This window comes from Lycium barbarum, chromosome 3 (assembly GCF_019175385.1).
Source record: "Lycium barbarum isolate Lr01 chromosome 3, ASM1917538v2, whole genome shotgun sequence".
NCBI classification, from domain to species: Eukaryota; Viridiplantae; Streptophyta; class Magnoliopsida; order Solanales; family Solanaceae; genus Lycium; species Lycium barbarum.
In genome coordinates this window covers 37,828,594-37,841,054 of record NC_083339.1, presented here as the reverse complement: position 1 = coordinate 37,841,054, position 12,461 = coordinate 37,828,594, and positions in this window count along the sequence as shown.

The window sequence follows — 12,461 nt, the reverse complement described above, 5'->3', positions numbered from 1 at the left end:
AGTTGTCAGCTGATTGAGAGCACTCCATTGTTTGGAGGTGCTTATGATTATTCTTTTGGTACATATGTATATTTGGGGCCCGACGGAGTCTTGTTCCGTCTATATGTATAGTATGTCAGTAGAGGCTCGTAGATGCGCGGTGTGGGTAGTATGGTCTCACATTTTTCATGTGCATGTACATTTATTATTTTGATAGCCTAGAGGCATATATATATATATAAAGTATTTATGTTTCCATATGCACTATGATTTTTCCATGCTTTGAGTAAAATGTGATAAAAAGTGCCTTAAGTGAGTAAGATGAGTGGGAGAGTGAGTGGTGCTCGGTGGCTAGCCTCGGGTACCCGTCGTGGCCCCTTAGCTGGGTCGTGACAAATATTCACGTTTCTACCTTCAAGAGAGTTCATACTAACATTAGATAATCAATAACGTAAACACGCTTAAACTAAGAGAAAAATTAGGTAGCATCTCTTTTATTTATACCACTCTCTCCATCTCATATATCAACTCCCAACGTCAATAATAACATTCATAATATCATAAGAAACTATCTTCATTCACCTACATTATCTAAATGTCCCAATTCCGCTTCAAATCATCCATAATCACGGTCATAGTACAATATTACGTTCACCCTTACATAATGTTTCCCCCGTGTTCTTAATGTCATTTGTAACATATTTATAATTACAACATGTCAAGAATCATGATTCATTCTAAGCTACTACTCAAAAGTGCCACCATCCTCATATTTATGACCCATCTTCCACCTCCTTTCATAATCTAAGTCTTTCAACCTCTCAATACTTTAAACAACTTAGAATGATCATAAACTTGCCTTTGATTGAGTAGGAATAAGATTTGAGTGGAACCACTTCACTTGAGCAAAACCCTAATTCTACCTCCAATGAGATTCCTTGTCTTGGATGAACGCTAATGAATTTCTTGCACTTGATTCTCTTGGTTTGATGAAGTTGATCATTAGTTTCTCTTGAATTATGTAGGAGAAGTGTGTGGAACTCTCTAGAAGCCTTGAGATAGATGGAGAAGTGTGGGAAATGAAATTAGTGAAGTGGGATGACATTTAAATACTTGAACTTAACTTAGCCCATCGGGTGTTCTACGAATACTTATACGGTCCGTACAACATTATACAGTCCGTATAAGTGACCGTACTTCACCATCAGAGAAACCATATTTCTGTTGGGTGCTATACGGACCGTATAAGCGGTCGTATAACCCCACCTCCCGAAAATTGTTTCCGTCGTTCGTTTGATCTCCAATCCTTATGGAACCTTCTTGACACTTGTTTAACACTTAATTACCAATCTAAGGATCATTATAACTCTTATCATTAAGTCAACATTAGCTCGGTACTTTACGGAACTATTTCCTAAAACACAACATATGTTTTGCCTTCCTTAAGGAACTTTCTCCTCTTACTTTGAACGTCTTTGAAATCTTAATTAGAATCATTAAATAACCTTTCTTACTTATAGAAACATCATATACTCCTTACCCGGTGTTAGTACATTTTGCTATGCAATGACATGGAATTTTCCGAGGTGTAACACAACCCACCCCCCACAAGATCAAATGCCGAATGACCCACATCCAAACGACCTACCCCTAAATGATCCACACCTAAATGCACCAATGCCACCCCAAAACCGTCCAAACATCCAACAACCAAATGAGGAAGAGATAGAGAAAGCTATACTTGAGCACGAACGTTATGGTGACCAAGGTTGGAGGCCACGAGGGCAAGCACAAGGAGGTTATCGAGGAAGGGGTGGAAGGCATAGTCCTAACCCTCACATGGGTAGGCAAGGCGGGTACCAAGCTCGTGAAGGGTACAAAGGTCATGACCATCGAGGTTATGATGACGATGGAGATTTGAATGGAAACCATGGTTATGGAGGAGGGCGAGAGTCTCAATTCAATTAAATTTACTCCCCCAACCTTCAAAGGAGGAAGTGACTCCGATGCATTTCTTGATTGGGTGATGCATTGTGATAGAATCTTCTTGACGAATGACATGTCTGAGTTGAAAAAGACGTCTTACGCCATTACTTAATTCGAAGGGTACGCCTCCACGTGGTGGGAAACTCAAGTTAAACCAAGAAGAATTATTGAACTTCCTCCCACACCTACTTGGGATGAATTGAAGAACGTCGTGCGGCATGTAAGTGTATCACCGAATGCTACAAGCAAGAGAAACTCAAGAAGGTTTATACCTTGAGGCAAAATAAAATGAGTGTGGGAGAATACTATGATGAGTTTCAACTCGTAGGTCAATAAGGGCATAAACGTCGAAAGTGAAGACTATTAGTGTACATGTGACAACATCTGCACGTGCCTCTCTATCCTGACACCCTGCTAAAGCATAAAAGAGGTTCGACCTCTGCCTGTATTTCCAGACTTAGCTACATCATGCCCTGACTGGGCTTGAGAATTATGAGTAGCGGCTGAATTTGTGGACTGAGCCACCTTACCACCAGTACCCTACCTGGCTGATGGACAATCTCTCTTAAAATGGCCCTACTGGCCACACCCATAGCATATGTCCATACCCATACGACACTCCCCTGGGTGCCTCTTACCATACTTGCCGCAGCCCGAATTATCATAAGTCTGTTGACCCACACTTACATGAGAGTAGGAACCGACTGGTCTGAAATTCTATTTCTTCTGATCATTCTTGAACTTTGGGGCTGGGGTACTGGTTGCGGATGGAGCGGATCCAGCTGACCTATTCTTAAAGAACTGTCTACCTACACCCTGATTAAAGTTACCTAAAGACTTGGCCCTCTTGCTGAATTCCCTTTCCTTCTGCTTCTGCAGTGCTTCTTCTTCCTTCAGTTTCTCTTCATCAAGTGCCAACAATTTGGAAATAGTCATCTTATTGTTTTGAGCAGTCGTATTAGCATCCCTATGCAATTCGGGTTTAAGCCCGAGCACGAACCTTCTAACCACGACCCTCATATCGGGAACCATGTGGGGAGCATGTATGGACAACGACACAAATTTGAGGTAATATTCCTGAACAGTCATGTTATTCTGCCTTAGCCTCTCGAACTCCATAGCTTTTTCTTCCCTAACCTCAATTGGCATGAAGCGGTCAATTAAGGCATCTACAAATTCATCCCAAGTAGCGGGAAGTCCATTCTCCGCTTGGGTCTGTTCCCAAGTCTCATACCAAATGTGAGCCATATCCTTCTACTGATAGGCTCCAAACTCTGCTGTCTCTAGTTTCGTGGCAAGCATAACACAGACCACCTTCACCAGCCTATCAATGTAATTTTGCGGATCCTTTTCTTTCTTAGACCTTGTGAACTGTTACACCTCAGAAAATCTTCCGTTGGTACGCAATTGAACGAACTAGTGAGGAGTATGAGTATACGATATTTCCATGAGTAAGAAACGACATTTGATGACCCTAAGTGAGATTTCAAAGGCACCCGATGTAAAACGAGAAAGTTGGCTAAGATAAGGCAAGGCTTACGATGTGTGTCGGAAAGGAAATACGAATAACGATTTAATGAGGACTTAATGATGTCTTGGTGAAGTGTGATAACATCCTTTAGATTGGTATTGAAGTGTTGAACAAGTGTCAAGAAGGTTCCATAAGGATTGAAGATCAAACGAATCGACAAAACGGACTTCGGAACCACTGGGGTTATACAGCCAAACATACTGGCCGTATAAATTATACGGTCCGTATGTTTGGGACCGTATAATCAGCCCAGGAAGTCAAATGTTTCTGGACCAAATATATGGCCAGACATACAGCCCGTATAAATTATACGGACCGTATGTTGGTCTGTATATACGGTCGGGCAGAATTGTGATTCATTAAATAAAGGGACCAAGGTTATTTCATTTCACTTCCACTTCACACCCCTTCTCTATAAAACATCTCTCTACATATATTCCATAAGAATTAAAGGATATTTGGTGATCAACAACATAAACCAAGTGAATCTAGTGCAAGAAAACCATCAAAGATCATTCAAAGTCAAGAAATCTCATAGAAGTAAACTAGGGTTTTTGCTCAAGTAGAGTATTATCAACCAAGGCTTGTTCCTACAATATCTAAGGTAAGATTCATGATATTTCTATGTTTTTTAAGGTATTTAAGAGTTGAAATACTTGGATTGTAGAAAGGTATGGAAAAATGGGTCATGAATATGGAATAGTGTCATTTTGAGAAATAGTTTGAATTGAGTTATGAATCTTGATGTATTGTGATGAAAATGTGTTATAAATGATGTGGAGAACATGAGATGAGTAATGTACGTGAATGGACATAGTCGTGTGTTATAGCCATAGATGTGAGTGATTGAAAGAAAATTGAGAAATGTGGATAATGTGGATGAATAATGACTATTGTTATGGTATTGTGAATGTATCGTTGACGTTTGGGAGTTGATATACGTTATGGAGGAATGTCGTATAAATAAAGGAGATTCTGTCCGATTTTCTCTAGCTTTAGTCATATATGCTAGCTATCGATTCTAATGATAGTATGACTTTAATGATGGTAGAAACGCTAGCATTGGAGGAGAACACGCAAGTGTAGAGTAGTTGAACGGAAAAGGCATGTAAGGCTAACCCTTCTTTCATAAGGCATGTTTCTTTTGCCAAACGTCTAAATCTTCTATGAGACTATGATATCCTTCAAATGCTTTGATCTTCCGAGGTTGTAAGCTCACGATTCTTGATTCGCTACGATTGTACTAAATCCCTCGTATGACGAGTAAGCCTATAGAGATAAATGTGGTGAATAACGATAATAATGATAATGATATCGATGATAATGGTAATAACAATGACGATTATGATAACGATGTTAATAGTAAAGAGGCTTATGAGCCATGATGTATATGTATCTATGTAAGACTATTATGGAACCCCGAGCTTATGATGCCGGGTAAGATATGTAAATAAGTATGTATATGATTACGTAACGCGCGCACACCTCTGCAGATGGTACGGACAACCCTGACGCCTTGGTAGGGCCAGGTAGATGTAACCCTGAAGCCTTGGTAGGGCTAGGTATGAGTAACCTTGAGCCTTGGTTGGCCAAGTATGTATGAAACACCGATCCTGCGTGGTCGGGTATGTTATGTATATGATATGATTATGTATATGATATGGAAATGATTATGAAACGATTACGAATAAGAGTATGTACATGATATAAATGTGAATAAGGATACGTTAGTGGATACGGGTACGATTATGGAGACGAATATGGATGTATGTACACGAATACGCACTAGGAATGGAAAGTTCCTACGAAAGGCAAGTAAGTGCTTATAACGATGATATTACTGTCTCTCATCCTATGTTGTTTAATATGTTACTTATATTGCTTCTATATTGATATTGATCATGCTTTACATACTCAGTACATTCTTCGTACTGACGTCCTTTTGTTTGTGGACGCTGCGTCATGCCCGCAGGTGCACAGGGAGACAGACTTGATCCTTAGCTGCTTTCTCAGAGATTACATAGCAGAGCTCTATTTCATTTGGAGACATAGCTTTTGGGGTATTAATTCTTTTGTGTACATAATTAAGGGCATAGCGGGGTCCTGTCCCACTTATGTGATATGTTATACTCTCCTTAAAGGCTCGTAGTCACTTGTATATGGTTAGATATGTCTGGCCTTGTCGGCCCATATTTTGTATATCATTTTGATAGCCGTGTCGGCTCATGTATATTGATGTAGCATAGACGCCAATGATGATATAAAGGCATTATCGTCCAATGGGACTAGCATGATTGATGAATAGAATTGTATGTTAAATTATGTGGCTCACCTAGATGTAAGTATAAGTGTAAGCCAAGCGGTGCCCGGGTGGGCTAGCACCGGCGCTCGTCGCGGCCCTCTAGACGGGTCGTGACAAAAGTGGTATCAGAGCAGTTCAATCCTAGGCTGTGTCTACGAGCCGTGTCTAGTAGAGTCTTGGTTATGGGTGTGTTGCGCGCCACACTTATAAACAAGAAGTTGCGGACATTATAGGAATGAATGACCTTCTTTCTTCATAAGAATCGTGCGATAGAGCTATGATATAAGAAATTCTTGTCCCTTAATCGTGTGTTGTGTATTTCAGAAATGCTTGTAAAGAGAAAGGCTACAGTAGCCCAAAAGGGCAAGACGGTGGTAGAAAAGCGGGCTGAAAGAGCACCGCCACCGGTAGTAGAGGAAAGTGAGTCCCAGAGTGCGGCTCAATCTCAGTCCTCCCGTTCAGTACCTATATTAGAGGAGCGTGAGGGAGCCTCAGCCCCAGCTCCAGCACCCCCAGCTCCTCCACCAGATGCTTCAGGCCAAGATGTGAAAGAGGCCATACATTTGCTTACTCAGTTGGTTGCTGCTCAGACTCAGTGGAAAAGTACAGGGCAAGGAGATAGGGCTGCCAGAGAAGGGATTTACCCTGCGCGAATGTGCTTGGAGGTGGCGCGAACGCGCAAAGGAGCACTGCTTAACTCTGCATGAACGCGCCGCAAGGCTGCGCGATCGCGCAGAGCAAATTCTAGGTCGGTGCAACTCGACTCTAGAACATTATAAAAGGGGGCTTGCCCCTTCATTTTTCATTCAAACACCCCTCCAAACCTCCCAAATATTCTGTAAATTTCCCCCAACTTCCAATCATCATATTTTAACGCAAATTAAGTATAATATTCGGATTCAGGTTCAAGCAGCGTATAGTTGCGATTATAATATCGTATTATGGTGAATCTTGGTTGGAATTCAAGGTGAATATTGAAGGTATTGCGGTTCTAGCAGGAGTAAGGTATGAATCTTCCCTTATTGATATTGATTTAGGTTTATTTACGAAGGTAGAGCTATTAAACGATCGTATAACGAAATTGTTGGTTGAGAAATTGGATAAACATCGTGTGGGATGTTTTATGGAATATTTTGGTATGGATGATGATGTTTTTGATGTTAGAGTGGTTATTGTTATGTCGGTTGTTGGTATTGTGATTTCGGGCTAGGGATATAAACATGAGAGATGTTGCCCGAATTTTAGCAGATTCTAAAGGAGTTTATTTAAAGATTTGAGATAGGCATATGACGATAAGTCTAATAGTAGTATGATTTCTCTTGAATGTACATTTACGAGCTCGGGAGAATAAGCATTAAGTTAAGTAGTAGGAGATCGATTAGGTATGTCAAGGCTAGTCCCTTTCTTTCCAAAGGCATGATTCCTTTCTTATGAATCGATACATGTTTTCCATAATGTCCTTATTCCCAAAACTTAGAGATTCATTATTCTTTGAGTTCTTATGATGCTAAAGATGAGTATGTTTTATGATAATAATGATGATGATGATGATCCTATTTTAGAAGTCTCAAAGTTTATGGTTTTAATACTATTATGAGATTATTGTGCATATTTCATTATGTCATTGATTTTTACTCATTGTTATTGGTCTCACCTTATGTTACTTGTTCCTTCAAGGTGGGATATAAACGATGATGATTGTTCCATAACATAAATCAGAGGTTACCGACCTTACGTCACTCCGATAAAGTGGTAACTTTTATTTGGGCTCTCATACATGCTACTTATATATATACTATATGTATATATATACATATGGGAAGAAGGGCGAGACGTTATATACGCATAACCACACCTGATCAGTTGGTGTATTATGTTATCATCCCGGACGCGGGATATATGGGTAATGGATTGGGCTGCACGTTCCGCAGCAATACATTATATTTATGGATCGGGCTACACGTTTCGCAGCACTATTATGTATATATATGAAGGAAAATTTTTTCCAAAAAGGCTAAGCATACATGATATCTGTCACACCCCAATTCTGATAGGGCATGATGGGCACCCGACCCTTACAGGGCCGAGCGAACCCGCTGGTTCTAGTTATACACATAATCTCACTAGACTCTTAATCATGAAAATAATATGCATAATGAAAGATTTTCAAAACATTTCTTTTCGTATTTCTTAAATCAAGTAAAATCTGTAATAATATGAGTCTGTAAAGTAATGCAAAATGATATGTCGGCTTACATAGCCGCTTACAAGACTGACATACAGTATACATGACTCTGTCTGCAAAAGTCTCTAATGTAGAACATGATATCAAAACATAATTTGGGACAGGGCCCCAACATACCCATAATGCATCTAACTCAAATCATAAAGAAATACTCTGACTCGGCTATACTCCGAATGCAATGGAGTATGCCAATCCAGCTGATAGCCTGGGAATACCCTACAGTCAGTCCCCTGTATAATCTGTCCTGTAAAATAATCTGGGTCTGCGTGGCAGGAACATAGCGCCCACAGGAAAAGGGACGTCAGTACGAACAATGTACCGAGTATGTAAGGCAGCAGTAATCATAATGAATGAGATATAAGTCATAATGAAAGTACAAGAAACTACCTGTAATACGAATAGCCCCGAAGGTAGAGAATAACAATGTAAGTAGCCCCAAAGGCAATAACTAGAAATGTAAATATATACCGTACCCGGCCCTTTAGTAAGGGACTCGGTGAAATGTAAATATATACTGTACCGGGCCCTTGAGTAAGGGACTCGGTAAAATGTAAATATATACCGTACCCGGCCCTTTAGTAAGGGACTCGGTGTGAATAGCCAACTGATCAGTTGTTGCACATCTACGTGCAGTACCCGGCCGACTATAGCGCGGCTTGGAGTCAGTAACATAATGTATACATATATATAGATGCAAATGAATTCAAGTGAGACTCACAAGACTCTTATGATATGATGATATGATGTAGAAACGTAAGATCCTCCAGTACCATTAAGAAGCACTAATATCAATATGTGAAGCCTTTGGAATTATAGATATGAAATAATATATAATAAGATAGCCTTTGGAAACAAGGATATATGTCATTCTAATGTTCTAAGAGTAGGAGTCACTTTTGGAGTTTATACGTTTGTCGTTCGTTTCATAGGATCATGCCAAAAGAAGAAAAAAGGAATAGCCTTAACATACCTGGTCTTAGCTCAACGGCTCAAGAACTCAACTCATATCTTCTCCACGATCTATATCTAACAACAATGATACTATCCTTAATTATACAAACGATTCTTTTAATCTTATAATGAAACTTTAACTTATCCTAAAACAAAATGGGCAACACCTCCCCCGTTCTTCTCATTTTCCCAAACTCCATATATCAACAACAACAACCAGAACAATCCAGCAAGTGTATATACATCAATAACAAGATACCATGTAGCAACAACAAGTCACAAACATTTCACGACGAGCGACAAGCCCGGACACTATATCAAACACACTCCTCCAATTTTATCAATGACAACAACAACAATATACTTAAGTTACTCCAAAAATTTCAAGCTACAACACAACCCAAAAATATACCTCAACTTATCCCACACAACAACAACAATAATTTATCCGATGTCCCGCTATTAATTCCGTATTTCTCATCCCGCGATTTAGCTATGGCCCAGTCGAACTTAAATATATCAAGAATAAAAGAATTCTTACCTTATATGCCAAGAACTACTCTTTTTCAACATTACTTCTATTTGAAGAAATCTCCGATTTGCTAGGATCCGAAGTAACATGACGTTAGAATCAAGAAATCGACGGAGAAATAATCGTGCATAGACCACGAGATAACCTTACCTATGAAGCTCTTGGACAAGAGGAATAAAATCTAGGTCGTATTGGAAAAGAGTTGCTCAATTGAGTGAGCTACTCTGGATCAGAATGTTATATCCATGGAGGAAGAGAAAAGTTCCTATCTATTCGTTTTATATAACTTGGGAAAGATTGAGAATTTTTACTATTATATAGAAGAGATATATACCGTCCAATTTAGTGGAAAAAAACATGTTCATCATTCACTTAGTGGACAACCACGTGTAAGGAAACTTAGTCACATAATTGTCTTACACAAATAAAGTAATGGGATAATTATCTTCTTCTCCCTTTCTTTTATTTTATATAAATGGAAAGTGGGGCCACTTTAGCACTTACTATAATTACAACACATAGCCACCAAATTGTATATAAAATAGTCATTTTTTCCCCTTGCATAAAAGTGCCACGTGGAAATTCATGGATTTGTCCACTAATAATCTAGTTAATCCCTTTTGTCTTTCACTATACTCCAAAATTCAACCAATTACACATGTAATTAATTTCTTCATCTCAATTCACTTAAACTGTGATCACCTTTAACATACTCCATATACCCATTACCATGACCATGTAATATAACACTAGTCCACAGCCTCATTTGCCATACATAAAATATTATTTGCAATCATCGTCGTCACACTTTTCCATCTTAAATCATTTTGGGACTTCATTCCTCGTATACACCGAGTTCTTGATTTTCATGCTTGAATATGACCAAATCCTACGGCCTCGATAAAATTTGCACATGTTGGACGGTTCTATTTCCTGGTCCAAAAATACGGGATGTTATAGCTTGGACCGTATTTCATTCGAATAAATTTCGAACCTTGATGAAACTTATCTTCTTCGATTTGTTTAACTTCTAATCCTTATGATACATCCGTAATCACTCTAACCACCTATAAGCTTAGGGGATAACCTCGTCTCCGTTACTAGTGTCATTTAACTTACATGTTTTCCAACGCATGAAAACACGAGATGTAACATCCTTCCCCCTTTAGAACATTCGTCCTCGAATGTTAAACTAGTCATGTATAAGTATACTGGTTATGGTGATCTTATGACGAATCAATTACTTTTCTATCATGTCGTACCTCTCCTTGCTTAACATAATACCATTCTCCGCCTCACATCAGTTATTATTGAATTTCCAAAGAATGTGGTCATAATATAGTTACTTCCGTAATTGACTGTAACTTACTATATCCATCTATACTTGGAGCTTAAGTCAAGTTTTTCTTGTTTTGGAGTCGTTTTTCCTCTTGTTCTCTCTTCTAATTCTTATAAGTCTACTCCCGCTCTTTATTTAGGTCACATAGTCTGCATTGTACCTCTTTCTTGGAGCCATCATTTTAACCCTCTGACATGCACTATCTATAACATTCCCTTTGAATAGTTTAAAATGAGTTTCCTTCTTAGTAATAACTCTCGGCTACAATACTCCATTGATTCCTCAGGAATATCCTTTCAAGCGATCTGAGTGAGTCACTTTCCTGATATGATCCTCCTTGATACTCATACTCGTCGATCCTTTTTCTTGCTCAATAATGGTATTAAGTCTCACATGCTTTGCAAATCTCTCCCACTTCCTTTCTTCCATATGACCATGATAATACTATTGATTCACATCTGTAGAGCCTAGATAAATTCAATCTGAGATGTCCTATCGTAGGTGCCTCTCGTCGACACATTAAAGGCTTCATAATTTCGAGAATTTCATAACCCTTTGGTAAACTGTTGGAAATTCGCTATAACCACAATGATACAAAAGTAAAAGTTCCAAGGCGTAATATTCTTCTGGTAAAACCCCCTTTATTCGATGATCCTATCGAATTCGTAAGTAATCTAACACATCCTGCGGCTATCGCAAGAAACATATAACATGTCACGACCCCACTAGAAGTCGTGACGGGTACACGATACTACTATACCGAGCACCTCTTATCTCGCATCTTACTCTTACTACTGAGTGGTCGTATGAACGATACTGTCATTGCTTTACTCAACACCATCATTAATAGCATACTCGTAACAAGTGTCAATAAGCTTTACTAACATATTATACAGCGACAAGGACAAACAAGGTTGTGAAACATCTGACTATACATATTTGTCTACGAGTCTCTAAACAAGATACATATATTCACAAGGAGGGCTGGGTTCTGCCGTGCCCAAATATATATACAAAAGTAGTACCAATAAACTGAAGCTCCGGAACAACTGGAGCGCTCTCGATGTACCGCTGGTGGAGCTTCTAGGAATCGAACCCGTCTACCTGTTTACCTGCGTGGCATGAATCGCAGCGTCCACAAGAAGGGACGTCAATACGAGTAATGTACCGAGTATGTAAGGCATGAATAATAACATACGAGAGATACATAGCATGAACAATGACATAAAGGAAATATAGAGCATATCATGAGATAGAAGAGCACCCTGTACATATGAGTGCCTTTTGGCGGGTACCATGCATGCTTAGTGCTGCGGAACGTGCAGCCCGATCCATATACATATATATATATACGTGCAGCCCGATCCATTTGTATACATTATGTTGCTGCGGAACGTGCAGCCCGATCCATTTATATATATTATATTGCTGCGGAACGTGCAGCCCGATCCATTTATCCATATATCCCGCGTCCGGGACGATATCATAGTATACCAACTGATCAGGTGGTTATGCGTCTATAGCGCCTCACCTTTTCCATTACCCCATATACTTATACATATATCAGGTTCATGCATCATATACATATATCATATA